This window comes from Macaca fascicularis, chromosome 12, assembly GCF_037993035.2.
Source record: "Macaca fascicularis isolate 582-1 chromosome 12, T2T-MFA8v1.1".
In the NCBI taxonomy this organism is placed as follows: domain Eukaryota; kingdom Metazoa; phylum Chordata; class Mammalia; order Primates; family Cercopithecidae; genus Macaca; species Macaca fascicularis.
In genome coordinates this window covers 124,582,455-124,595,415 of record NC_088386.1, presented here as the reverse complement: position 1 = coordinate 124,595,415, position 12,961 = coordinate 124,582,455, and positions in this window count along the sequence as shown.

Genomic DNA, 12,961 nt, shown 5'->3' with positions numbered 1-12,961 from the left:
CAGACTGGCAAATTGGGTAAAAAGTCAAGACCCATCGCTGTGCTGTATTCAGGAGACCCATCTCACATGCAAAGATGCACATAGGTTCAAAATAAAGGGTTGGAGGAAGATCTACTAAGCAAATGGAAAACTAAAAGAAAGCAGGGTTTGCAATATTAGTCTCTGATAAAACAGACTTTAAACCAACAAAGATCAAAAGAGAAAAAGAAGGCCAATACATAATGGTAAAGAGATCAATTCAACAAGAAGAGCTAACTACCCTAAATATATATGTACCCATTACAGGAGCACCCAGATTCATAAAGGAAGTCCTCAGAGACTTACAAAGAGACTTAGACTCCCACACAATAATAATGGGAGACTTTAACACCCCACTGTCAATATTAGACAGATCAACAAGACAGATGGTTAACAAGGATATCCAGGGCTTGAACTCAGCTCTGCACCAAGTGGACCTAACAGACATCTACAGAACTCTAAACTCCAAATCAACAGAACATACATTCTTCTCAGCACCATATTGTACATATTCTAAAACTGACCAAATAATTGGTAGTAAAACCCTCCTCAGCCAATGTAAAAGAACAGAAATCAAAACGAACTGTCTGTCAGACCACAGTGCAATCAAATTAGAACTCAGGATTAACGAGCTCACTCAAAAGCATGCAACTACATGGAAACTGAACAACCAGCTGATGAATGACTACTGGGTAAATAATGAAATGAAGGCAGAAATAAAGATGTTCTTTGAAACCAATGAGAACAAAGATACAACATACTGGAATCTCTGGGACACATTTAAAGGAGTGAGTAGACAGAAATTTATAGCACTAAATACCCACAAGAGAAAGCAGAAAAAAATCTAAAATGGACTCCCTAATATCACAATTAAAAGAACTAGAACGATTAATATCACAATTTTCTTTTAATATCTTTTAATATCACAATTAAAAGAAAAGAACTAGCAAGAGCAAACAAATTCAAAAGCTAGTAGAAGGCAAGAAATAACTAAGATCAGAGCAGAACTGAAGGAGATAGAGACACAAAAAACCCTTCAAAAAACAAATGAATCCAGGAGCTGGTTTTTTGAAACAATCAACAAAATAGATAGACTGCTAGCAAGACTAATAAGGAAGAAAAGAGAGAAGAATCAAATAGATGCAATAAAATATGATAAAGGGAATATCACCACCAACTCCACAGAAATACAAGCGACCATCAGAGAATACTATAAACACCTCTACGCAAATAAACTAGAAAACCTAGAAGAAATGGATAAATTCCTGGACACATACACCCTCCCAAGACTAAACCAAGAGGAAGTTGAATCTCTGAATAGACCAATAACAGGTTCTGAAATTTAGGTAATAATTAATAGCCTACCAACCAAAAAATGTCCAGGATCAGATGGATTCACAACTGAATTCTACCAGAGGTACAATGAGGAGCTGCTACCATTCCTTCTGAAACTATTTCAGTCAACAGAAAAAGAGGGAAACTCCCTAACTCATTTTATGAGGCTAGCATCATCTTGACACCAGAGCCTGTAGGGACACAACAACAAAAGGGAATTTTAGGCCAACATCCCTGATGAAAAATGATGCAGAAGTCCTCAATAAAATACTGGCAAACCAAATCCAGCGGCGCATCAAAAAGCTTATCCACTATGATCAAGTTGGCTTCATCCCTGGGAGGCAAGGTTGGTTCCACATACGCAAATCAATAAATGTAATCCATTACATAAACAGAACCAATGATAAAAAAAACACATGATTATTTCAAAAAAACACACGATTATTTCAATAGATGCAGAAAGGCCTTCAACAAAATTCAGCAGCACTTCATGCTAAAAACTCTCAATAAACTAGGTACTGGTGGAATGTATCTCAAATTAATAAGAGCTATTTATGACAAACCCACAGCCAATACCATACTAAATGGGCAAAAACTAGAAGCATTCCCTTTGAAAACTGGCACAAGACAAGGATGCCCTCTCTCACCACTCCTATTCAACATAGTCTTGGAAGTTCTAGCTAGGGCAGTCAGGCAAGAGAAAGAAATAAAGGGTATTCAATTAGGAAAAAAGGAAGTTAACTTGTCTCTGTTTGCCGTTGACATGATTTTTTTTATTTATTATTTTTTTTTTTTTGAGACAGAGTCTCGCTCTGTCGCCCAGGCTGGAGTGCTGTGGCTGGATCTCAGCTCACTGCAAGCTCCGCCTCCCGGATTCACGCCATTCTCCTGCCTCAGCCTCCCGAGTAGCTGGGACTACAGGCGCCCGCCACCTCGCCCAGCTAGTTTTTTGTATTTTTTAGTAGAGACGGAGTTTTACCGTGTTGGCCAGGATGGTCTCGATCTCCTGACCTCGTGATCCACCCGTCTCGGCCTCCCAAAGTGCTGGGATTACAGGCTTGAGCCACCGCGCCCGGCCTGACATGATTATTTATTTAGAAAACCCCAGCATCTCATCCCAAAATCTCCTTAAGCTGATAAGCAACTTCAGCAAAGTCTCAGGATACAAAATCAATATGCAAAAATCACAAGCATTCTTATACACCAATAACAGACAAACGAAGAGCCAAATCATGAGTGAACTCCCATTCACAATTACCTCAAAGAGAATAAAATATCTAGGAATCCAAGCTACTTCTGTATTCTTAAGAGTTCTCTTTACTTCTCTCTAGTCATTTATTCAATACTCCAATCCCCTGTTTTAGTTATTAATTCTTTGCATTAAACTTTCCTTGTTCAACTTATTGTGCGGTTTCTGTCTCTCTAACTCAACAGACCCTGAATGATACATTTAGCTTTTTCAGTAGATTGTTTTTTAGATTATAGGATCAATTCATAGATAGTATCAAGACACAACTTGTGGAAAGCCTAAAGACATCTAAATCACATCATTATTTAGGTAGATAAGAAATTTTAATTTTTTATAAAGAAAAAACCGTTGTAAGGCTGTGAATCTTGAGCAGCCTTTCACAGCATTCAGAGCTATCCATGCTGAACCCCTCTCTGCATCTAGTAGCAAAGTAATAGCTTACAGGTGTTTAGCGTTTTATAGTTTTCAGGAGTTTTATTAATGGTAATGCTTTAAGTTTATTTCTACAGTAAGAATTACATTCTAAAATCACATAATAAATAGAAAGTGCTCCAGGTGACAAAATGACGAATTACAATCTAGAAGATCATTGGGCTCCAAATACTGCTTATTTCTGTCTTCAGAGTGAAACCCTGACAATGGGATGGCCCCAAAGAGCTCAGTAGGAGTAAGCCACAGTGATTCCCTCTGCCCTGGACAGAGCTCCTCCGCCTTGGGGCTCTCGCTGCAGCTTGGGCTTCTTTCTGTCCCCTCACACTTAATCTTCCAGAGTAGCAGGTCCCCTCTGGGAACATAAGCCACACGCCCAAATTACTTAAGACCTGAGAAGTACAGTCACCCCAAAGGGAAGGTCACAGGCCTGCTGGACATCCTTGTATATCTTATTGGAATATGCATTCCGGGATTTTAAAACAAGCAATGTGAATATACTTGAATAGATAAGAATACAAAATAAGTATAGGAAAGAACAATAAGAAGTCATTAAAAAGAATGCAGTGGAACCGATAGGTATGAAAGGTATTCAAATTTTACAATTAAACTTGTCCTAAATGGATACTGCTGACAATCAAATAACTCAACAGAAAGATTGAAGTCAGAGACTCTCCTAAAAAGAGTCCGCAGAGATTCAGAAACGGGAACAATAAACTGATAGATATGGAGGAGAGAAGTACCAGAATCCAGATAAAATGTTATCTAGAAGGAAAAGAAAATAAGAAAGGCATAAAGCAGATATTTGAATAAGTAATAAATATAAATTATCCAGAAACAAACAAACAAAAAATAACGGAACTGTCTTGTATTGACAACACCACAGGGTGTCAAACAAAAAAGGAAAAGAAAACTGACATGGACAAGCTGGATAGTGAAACTTAAGAATATCTAAGACAGAGAGGAAAATAGTAGATTATGTCATAACGAAAAAGGAATCAAAATGATATCAGACTTGTCAATAGCAATACTGGATGCATGAAGAAATTAATTTCTTAAGGGTATTGAAGAAAAAGAAGCTGACCTTATAATTTTGTACCCTATTGAATGGACATTGAACTGTAAGAGATTGTCATTAAATTTTAGTAAGAATATTTTCAAGCATAACAGGATTCATTTAACAAAGACCTGCAATAAAAATACTCCTGAATCATAAACAAGGATGATGAAGCCAGAGAGAGTCTATAGAAAGTAATGAATTCTCCTGCAAGAGAGAGAGAGAAAAAAAAAAAAACACTAAAGAAATGGGAAATTACTTCCAGAACACCGTCAAAGTAAAATCCTAGGGGGAAAAAAAAAATAGTTTTATGCTATCCTTTTCCAGAGTTCATTTGATATTTCCTCCAACCTCAGCCCAAATCTCAGATGATGTTCTGTACCCAGAGAGGTGACCAAAACTCTTGTTCCTAAGGGATCTGGGCCCTTTGGGATGCTTGCTATAGTGGGGTTGCTAAAAACGTCTATTAACTTTTACAGTCATAGTAAGAGGTATTCAGAGGGTTCCCTGGGTTCCAGACCATCCCTCCTTGCATCCATGTTGTAGTAAAGCCCTATGTCTCCTTGATAATCAGGAGCAGTCTCAGTCCAGCCCACACAGCAAGCTTATTGCCCTTAGTTATTCATGCAGATGAAGGGCTCTGGCCTTAACTCTGGTTCCATGGAGGTAGTGATTGTGCCCAAGGGTGGGGAATGCATTCTTCCCTTATGTTGCTTTTGCCAGAGGGTGTGCAGGAGGTCAAGTGCCACAGTACAGGGCCTCTGCTTGTGGTCAGGGTTTCTTCATGAGTCTCCTTACTCTCAGATCTGGTTGTACCAGGTGAGATCTAGTCTTCCGGTGAGGTAGCATGGCTGGTGGGCACCCCCCTGTGCGTGTGAGCTGTGTCCCTCTGCTGTGTCTCCCGGGGTAGGACGACCTAGATAATGAAAGAAAGGCCTGTCTCTTGCAGATGAAGCTCATCTTCGTGATTGCTAATCCCATTCCGGCAGGCTCCCCATGTGTCAGGCAGCTTGCAAGGTGCTTTTCTCTAATTCAGCCTCACAGACACATTCTCAGGAAAGCGCTGTGTCCTTTGCTAATGAGGAAAAGAGTCCAATTTGATGAAGTTGTCTCTTCCAAGGTCATGGAGCTAGGAAGGGGTGAAGCTGTCATCCAAATCGGGGCCTCAGTTTCTATCTGGAAGACTGTGCCAGGTGACATCACTGCGGCAGTGCTTCTCCACCAAGGGCAATTCTGTCCCCTAGGGGACACTGGGCAATGTTTGAGACATTTTTGGCTATTACACTTGGGGGCTGCTACTGGCATCTGGCAGGTGGAGGCCAGATCCTGCTGTCCGTCCTACAAAACATGGGGAGGCCTGCCCTTCCGCTCCCCCGAACAGTTTACCCAGCCAGCATCAACAGTGTGGAGGCTCCACAACTCTGCTGAGAGGGCTCATGTCCTCTGCTTTCCACATCCCCGGCCACTGCCCCGTTCTAGTCCTCGCCTTCTCTCATTAAGATGGTGCTGCGGGTTCCTCATGGACTTCCCACCAGCACCGGGTCCCCCGCCTGTCTTTTCTCCAACCAGAAACTCACATAATTTTTGCAAAACACAAACTGGATTTTATCTTTCCCAGCTTAAAACACTTGCAGGATTCCCCTTTCCTTTGAAACAGAACAGCACTCTTCATCCTGACACACAGGCTTGGCACTCCGGGGTCCCTGCTACCTGTATTGTGGCCTCATCTCTCATCCCTGCCCTTCCTGGAGTCTGTTTCAGCAAAATCAAACTTGTGACAGTCAAGCGAGCCTCTTCCCTCCTCCCGTCCTGGATCTCAGGTCTCTACTGTCAAGTCCACTCTTCCTTCACGCCTAAAGGAATCCTCTCTGCCTCTTCCCAGACTACTTGTAGATTTCAGGGGTTAGAACGGCTTCCTCTGTCGTCAGTTAGTTCTACCCCTAACAAGCGTGTTGACCTTAGGCAAGACATTTAATCGAGTTGTGCCTCACTTTTTCCATCTGACAAATTTGGGATAGCAAACGTGTTCATGTCATGGGGCTTTTGTGAGGGTGCAGAGTGATCGTGCCTATGGAACACTCAGCACAGTGTCTGGTATAAGATCTAGGCAAAAAGTAGCAATATATCATTTTTAATGTGGTTAGTATTATTCTAAGGCTATCACTTATTCAGAGACCTGGGCTTTAGGACAATTCTGGGATTTGGCACCAGCGTTGCCATAAATCCAAAGCCTCCCCACTCAGATCAGGCAGGAGCAGGTGAAGGGAGGGGCCTCCAGGAGGCAGGAATGGGCGTGATAAATGGGCTGGGGTCTCCCTCTAGTGGTAGCACGGTGGAAATGATGGAGGAAGGCGCCTTTGTTCTTAGTGGTCTATGGACATGCCCACACATGATCCACCCCAGGCCAGGTCTCTGGGGAGCTCCTAGACCACAGGAAAATAATGGTGAAATATAGTTATAGGACTTTCACTGTGATAGGTAAAGCCTCCAAGCTCCTCCCAACTCCCCACTGCCTGGCCATTATTTATTCGTTCATTTAAGGCTGAGTTAAGCCTCCATGTCTCCCTCCCAATTTTACTTTCCCAAGGTGAATTAGGTACATCTCCCCTGTGTTCCCAAAGATGCTGAGGATGCAGTTATTGAAACTGGTGCGCATTTACAGACTCCTCCCCTTGGTGAAGGTTTTGTCCCAGACTCTGGTGACAAAGCATTGTCCTCTCAGACTCAGTGGAAGAGGGAGATAGACACATACCAGGGATGGACAGCTCGAGTGTCAGGCTGTGACAGGGTAAGCCCAGGGATCGGGGGAACCCAGAGAAGGCATCAGGACACCCACAGCATGGCGAGGGGTGCAGAGGAGCAGGAAGGCCTTTGCAGAAGAAGTTACATTTGATCTGTAAGATGAGCAGGAACTGGTGAGTAAAGAAGGAATTTGCAGTATAGGTGGATACGGAGATAAAGGGGTGACCCGACACCCAAGAAGAAGCATATGGCTTCACCAGAGATTGTGAGGCATCTGAGGTGACACAATGCAGTCAGATTGTTTAGCAAATGCACAGAGCCTAAGATGATGAGTTGAGTGTCTGGACTTTCAGCCCATGCTGTGTCACAACAGGCTTTACTCAAATGAGCTGTGGTTGCCTCTTTTTGGAAACCCTTCCTTCCTTCAGAGCTATCCATGTGTACACAGTCATGGGCCACATACTATATTTTAGTCAACAGCAGACTGCATATCCAATTACTGTGCCTTTTCTGCATTGAGATTCACAAATACTCTTGTGTTACAATTGCGTACAAAATTCACTACACTAACCCGCTATGCAGGTTTATAGTCGAAGAGCAATAGGCTACACCACACAGCCTAGGTGTGTAGTAGGCTATAAAATCTAGGTTTGTGTAAGTACACCCTACGATAGTCACACAACAAAATTGCCTGATGACACATTTCTCGGAATGTGGATTCCTGTTGTTAAGTGATACACAATTGTGCTCAGTGGGGGAGATCATTCCAGACAGAGTGCAAAACAAGAACAAATGTGGAAGGCTGGGAGTGGACTTGACCTCTTCAAGGAACGGCAAGGAAACCAGTGTTACTGCTGCTGCCGGGTTTTCACTCCCATACGGAGAAGCTTATTTACGGTCTCCTAACTCCCACTTCATTGTTGTTTCGAGGATAATGATTGAATCTGTGAGACGATGCAAGACAAATTATTCAGAAGACCAAGCCAACAGCAAAGAGTAAATCCTACAGTTATTGTTAGGTCACAGTAATAACGAGATCATTTACAAGGGGAGAATACTCATTTGTTTGCTTGTTTTTAATGAGCTTTTTAATTTCGCTGGGTCTCTGACTCTGGACACTAGATCACTGCTCAAGTGTGATGCCTGCAGTTCCTCAGGGTGTGGGTGCCTAAAGGACAGAGGCAGAGAGAGAACCACCGCCACTCTATAGCACACGCTGTTGGAAAACGTGCAACCCTTAGAAGCATTTTCAGAAAGAATGATTTCTTTCACTCTTTATTCTCCTTCTGGTATGGCTATTACACATACATTATACCTTTTGTGGTTGTGCCACAGTTTTGAATATTCTCTTCTGTTTTTTACTCTTTTAATTGCTTTTCCCTTTCCAAGGGAAGGGACCCTGTTTTCTTCACCTCTGTAGACACTATATAGTTGGCTACTGTTTTGTTATCCACTCTGACAATCTCTGTCTTTTCATTGGTGCATATAAAGCACCGATATTCAAAGTGATTGTTTATATAGTTAGATTAGTATTGATCATATTTGTTACTATTTTCTATTTGTTGCCCTTCCTTCTCCTGCATTGCTTTTGTTTTTTTTTCTTTTAGAGACAGGGCTTTCCTATGTTGGCCAGGCTAGTCTCAAACATCAGGCCTTAAGTGATTCCCCTGGCTTGACTTCCTAAAGTGCCAGGTTTACAGGTGTGTGCCACTACACCCAGCTGCATTCCTATTTTTGTCTTCCACTCTTTCTACCTTTCATGTTTTTTGTTTCGTTTTGTTTTGTTTTTAAACGGAGTCTTGCTCTGTTGCCCAGGCTGGAGTGCAGGAGTCCAGTGGCGCAATCTCGGCTCACTGCAACCTCTGTCTGCTGGGTTCAAGTGATTCTCCTGTCTCAGCCTCCTGAGTAGCTGTGATTACAAGTGTGCATCACCATGCCTGGCTAATTTTTGTATTTTTAGTAGAGACAGGGTTTTGCCATGTTGGTCAGGCTGGTCTTAAACTCCTGACCTTGTGATCTACCCACTTTGGCCTCCCAAAGTGCTGGGATTACAGGTGTGAGCCACCACACCCAGGCCATGGTATTAAATTGAGTATTTTCTATAATGCTCTTTTTTTTTCTTTCTTTTTTATCAGTTATAATTCTTTGTTCACTTTTTTTTTAGTAGTTATCCTAGAGTTTGCAATATACATTTACAACTAATCCAAGTCTGGTTTCAAATATCACTAGAGTAATTCATAGAGAGTGCCTGTATCTTGGTAAAATAAACCCAATTTCTCCCTCTTGTCTCTTAGTTCATTTATGTTATTGATTTCATTCATGCACACACATATGTTAAGTATAAAATACATATAAGACATGTATATAAGCACATGTAATTGAATTCATTGTTGATGTGATGATTTTGAACAAATTGTTTTCTGTTAAATCAGTTAAGAATAAACAAAGTTTTTATTTTACTTTCAATTATTTCTTCTTCAGTGTTCTCCCTTTCTTATGTAGATCTGAGTTTCTGACCTATATTATTTTCTTCTCTCTGAAGAACTTCTTTTGACTTTTTTTGTAAGAAAGGTCTACTGGCAACAAATTTCTTCGATTTTTGTTTGTTGAAGAAACCATTTATTTTTTCTTTTTCAGTTTTGAAGGGTAATTTCACAAGGTATAGAATTTTAGGTTGGCATTTTTTTGTTTGTTTGTTTTTCCTCGACTCTTTAACTATTTTACTCCACTCTCTCCCTGCTTGTATTGTTTCTGAGAAGTAATCTGTAATACTTACCTTTGCTCCTTGATAGTTAAGGTGTCTTTTTCCTCTGGCTTCTTTTGGGACTTTTTCTTTTTTGTTTTTGATTTTCTGTAGTTTGAAAATAATATGCCTACGCGAAGGGGTTGTGTGTGCGTGTGTTCTAATTTACCCTGCTTGGTGTTCTCTGAGTTTTGGGGCCTGTGGTTTGGTGTCTGACACTACTTTTGGGAAATTCCCATCATTATTTTTTCAAATATCTTCTGTTTCTTTTGTTTTCTATATATATTTTCTACTTTTATATATTAAGGGGGTACAAGCACATTTTCTTACAAGCATATATTGCATAATAGTGAAGTGTAGGCTTTTAGTGTACCCATCACCCAAATAGTGAACATTGTATTCAATAGGTAGTTTTTCAACCCTCACGCTCCTCCCTTCTTCCCACCTTTTTTAGTCTTCAGTGTCCTCTATTCCATTCTGCATGTCCATGTACACTCATTGTTTAGTTCCCAGTTTTGAGAACATTTGGTATTTGACTTTCCGTTCCTGAGTTATTTCACTTAGAATAATGGCCTTCTGTCCCATCCATGTTGCTGCAAAAGACATGATTTCATTCGTTTTTATGACTGAGTAGTATTCAATGGTGTATATATGTAACGTATATAACGTATATACATATGTTATATATAAAACCTATATATATACGTTTTATACATTACATATATACACCATGCTTTTTTTCCCTTTCTTAACGTATCTTTATTCATATTTTTCTTTATCCAGTCCTCTGTTGATGAACACTTTGATTCCATATCTTTGCTACTGTGAATAGTGCTGTGATAAATGCCTGAGCGCAGGTGTCTTTTTATATAATGATTTCTTTCACTCTTTCTTCTCTTTCTGGTATGGCTATTGCACATATGTTATACCTTTTGTGATTGTGTTACAGTTTTGAATATTCTCTTCTGTTTTTAATTTTTTTTTTACTTTCTATTTTTTCCTCAGTCTCTTTTTCTGTTTGCTTTACAGCTTTGAGAGTTTCCGTTGAGGAACCCCCGAGCACAGGGATTCTTTCCCTAGCTTGAGAATATCTACTTTCCCAGTGTCCAGTCTACTAATACGCCTGTCAGATCATGTTTCATGCCTTGTATGGCATTTTTTTTTCTTAATCTCTAGCATTTCCTTTTGGTACTTTCTTAGGATTTCCATCTCTCTGCTCACATTGCCCATCTGTTTTTGCATACTGTCCACTTTATCCACAAGAGCCCTCAGCATAATCATCATAATTGTTTTAAATTACCAGTTTTATAACTCCAATGCTCCTGCCATATTTCACTCTAGTTCTGATATTTGGTCTATTTCCTCAAGCTGAGTTCGTGTGTTTATTTGCCTTTGGGGATGTCTTGTAATATTTTCTTGCTAGCTGGACATGATGTGGTGAGTAAAACAATACCTGCAGTAAATAGGCCCTTATTAAGGCAGTGGTAATGTATGGGAGAAGGGAAAGTCCCCTATTATCCTATTATTAGGTGTCAGTCTTTTGCTAAGCCTGTGTTTCTGAACTGTGACCTCACAAGAGCTTCTCAGTCCCCTACTGTTTGGTAGGACAGGATGGCTAAAGTGAACTGAAGTTGGGTATTTCCCATCCCCCAGGTCAGTTAAGTTCCAATGAAACTGCAGCAGGTTAGGGTCTGGTAAAACAATTCCACTTAAGGGCAGGCCTGGTTAGGAAAAATAGAGGGTTCTGGCATAGTTTAAAATGGCAACTTTCCTCCCCCAACCTACAGGAAGCCCAAGGGAGCTTTTCTCTCATCATCTCTGTGAGAACCGGGTCAAGCTCCTGGAGGTAAAACCCCAAACAGTATTGGGGGCCCTTATGACTGAGTCCCCTGGAGTGTTTAACCCTCATACGTGTCCACACGAAGCCTCCAGCCATTCATCCATTCCAGTTCACATTTCTCTACCCTGGCACGAGTTCTCACCGTGGTTTCTGCTCTTGTGTTTCTGCTCTGGTAAGTTGTGATTTTCTGTTTTCAACTTTTTGTTGGTCCTTCCCATTTTGGAGGAAGCAGTTTTCCCTATGATGAGCTGATTTTTCAGTTTGTTCAGCTTTCTACTTTTAAGATGGAGTGGCCGCTTCTAGCTTCTTACAAGCTAGGAGTCCTCCGCTGGGTGTGCAGAGCCCAGCAAAATGTCTGGCACATACGGAGGCTCAATAGATTTGAACTGAACTGACCAGGGTTGAAGCAATAAGGACCCTTTTGTTAACCCAAGATGAGGCAGACCATCCAGCCACGAGTTTCCAGTTAGCATTTCTCGGCAGGGCATCAAGGGAGCTGGTTTGTGGCACCCCCGCCTCTTCACAGAAGCCTCCAAATGAAGCTGCATCCTTGGCCATCACCAAGCTGTGCAGTTGGAGGTCGAAGCCTGGAATTCTTGCCACACTGGGTCCTCACCCACATCCTGCAGCCCCAGTGGGTTCAGCTCTCGACCTGTTCCAGTCCCCACTGCTAACCACCAGCACATGCCTCAAGAAGAGGTGGCTTGTTTTGTTTGGTGGTAAACGAAATTAGTTTCTTAGCTTCCTTTCTTTTTCCTCCCTTCTCTCTTCTCTCCCTCAGGAAACCTGAGAATTCAGTTATGTATTTTAGAAAACAAGTGCCGGCAAACTGTTTGCAGATATGTGGTCTTTGGTCTGAGCTACCACAGAAGAGCTTCCCACAACCAAATGAATTACAGACACTCAGAAAAAGAAACTCTTTGCAAGTGTGATTACTGTAAGTGCCAGATCCAGTTCACACACTCACTTCTGGAATGACAGAAATGTCACGACACAGGTTTTATGTAGTTTTTTTTATTATGGAGTCACACATTCATATAGTAATACATTCATTTTTCCTTCGAGTTGTTCATCTTGGATGCTGACATTTATTGGGTGCTCCACGTGGAGTAATGGAAAGATCAGGAGGCTCCACTGCCCTCATGTTGTTTGCTGTTCACTAACCATGAGCAGGTGCTTGATCCTCGAGCACTCACTTTCCTCACTTTATCTTGTCTGGAAAATGGGCATAATAGACCCTCTCCTAACTTCTTCCCAAGGTGATATTAACGATCTATGTGGACATAGGAATTTTTTTTTTTAATGGAGTCTTGCTTGGTTGCCCAGGCTGGAGTGCAGTGGCACAATCTTGGCTGACTGCAACCTTTGCCTCCTGGGTTCAAGCGATTCTCCTGCCTCAGCCTCCTCCCAAGTAGCTGGGACTGCAGGCACCCACCACCATGCCCAGCTAATTTTTTAGTATTTTTAGTAGAGATGGAGCTTCGTCATGTTGGCCAGGCTGATCTTGAACTCCTGACATCAAGTGATCCACCCACCTCAGCCTCTCAA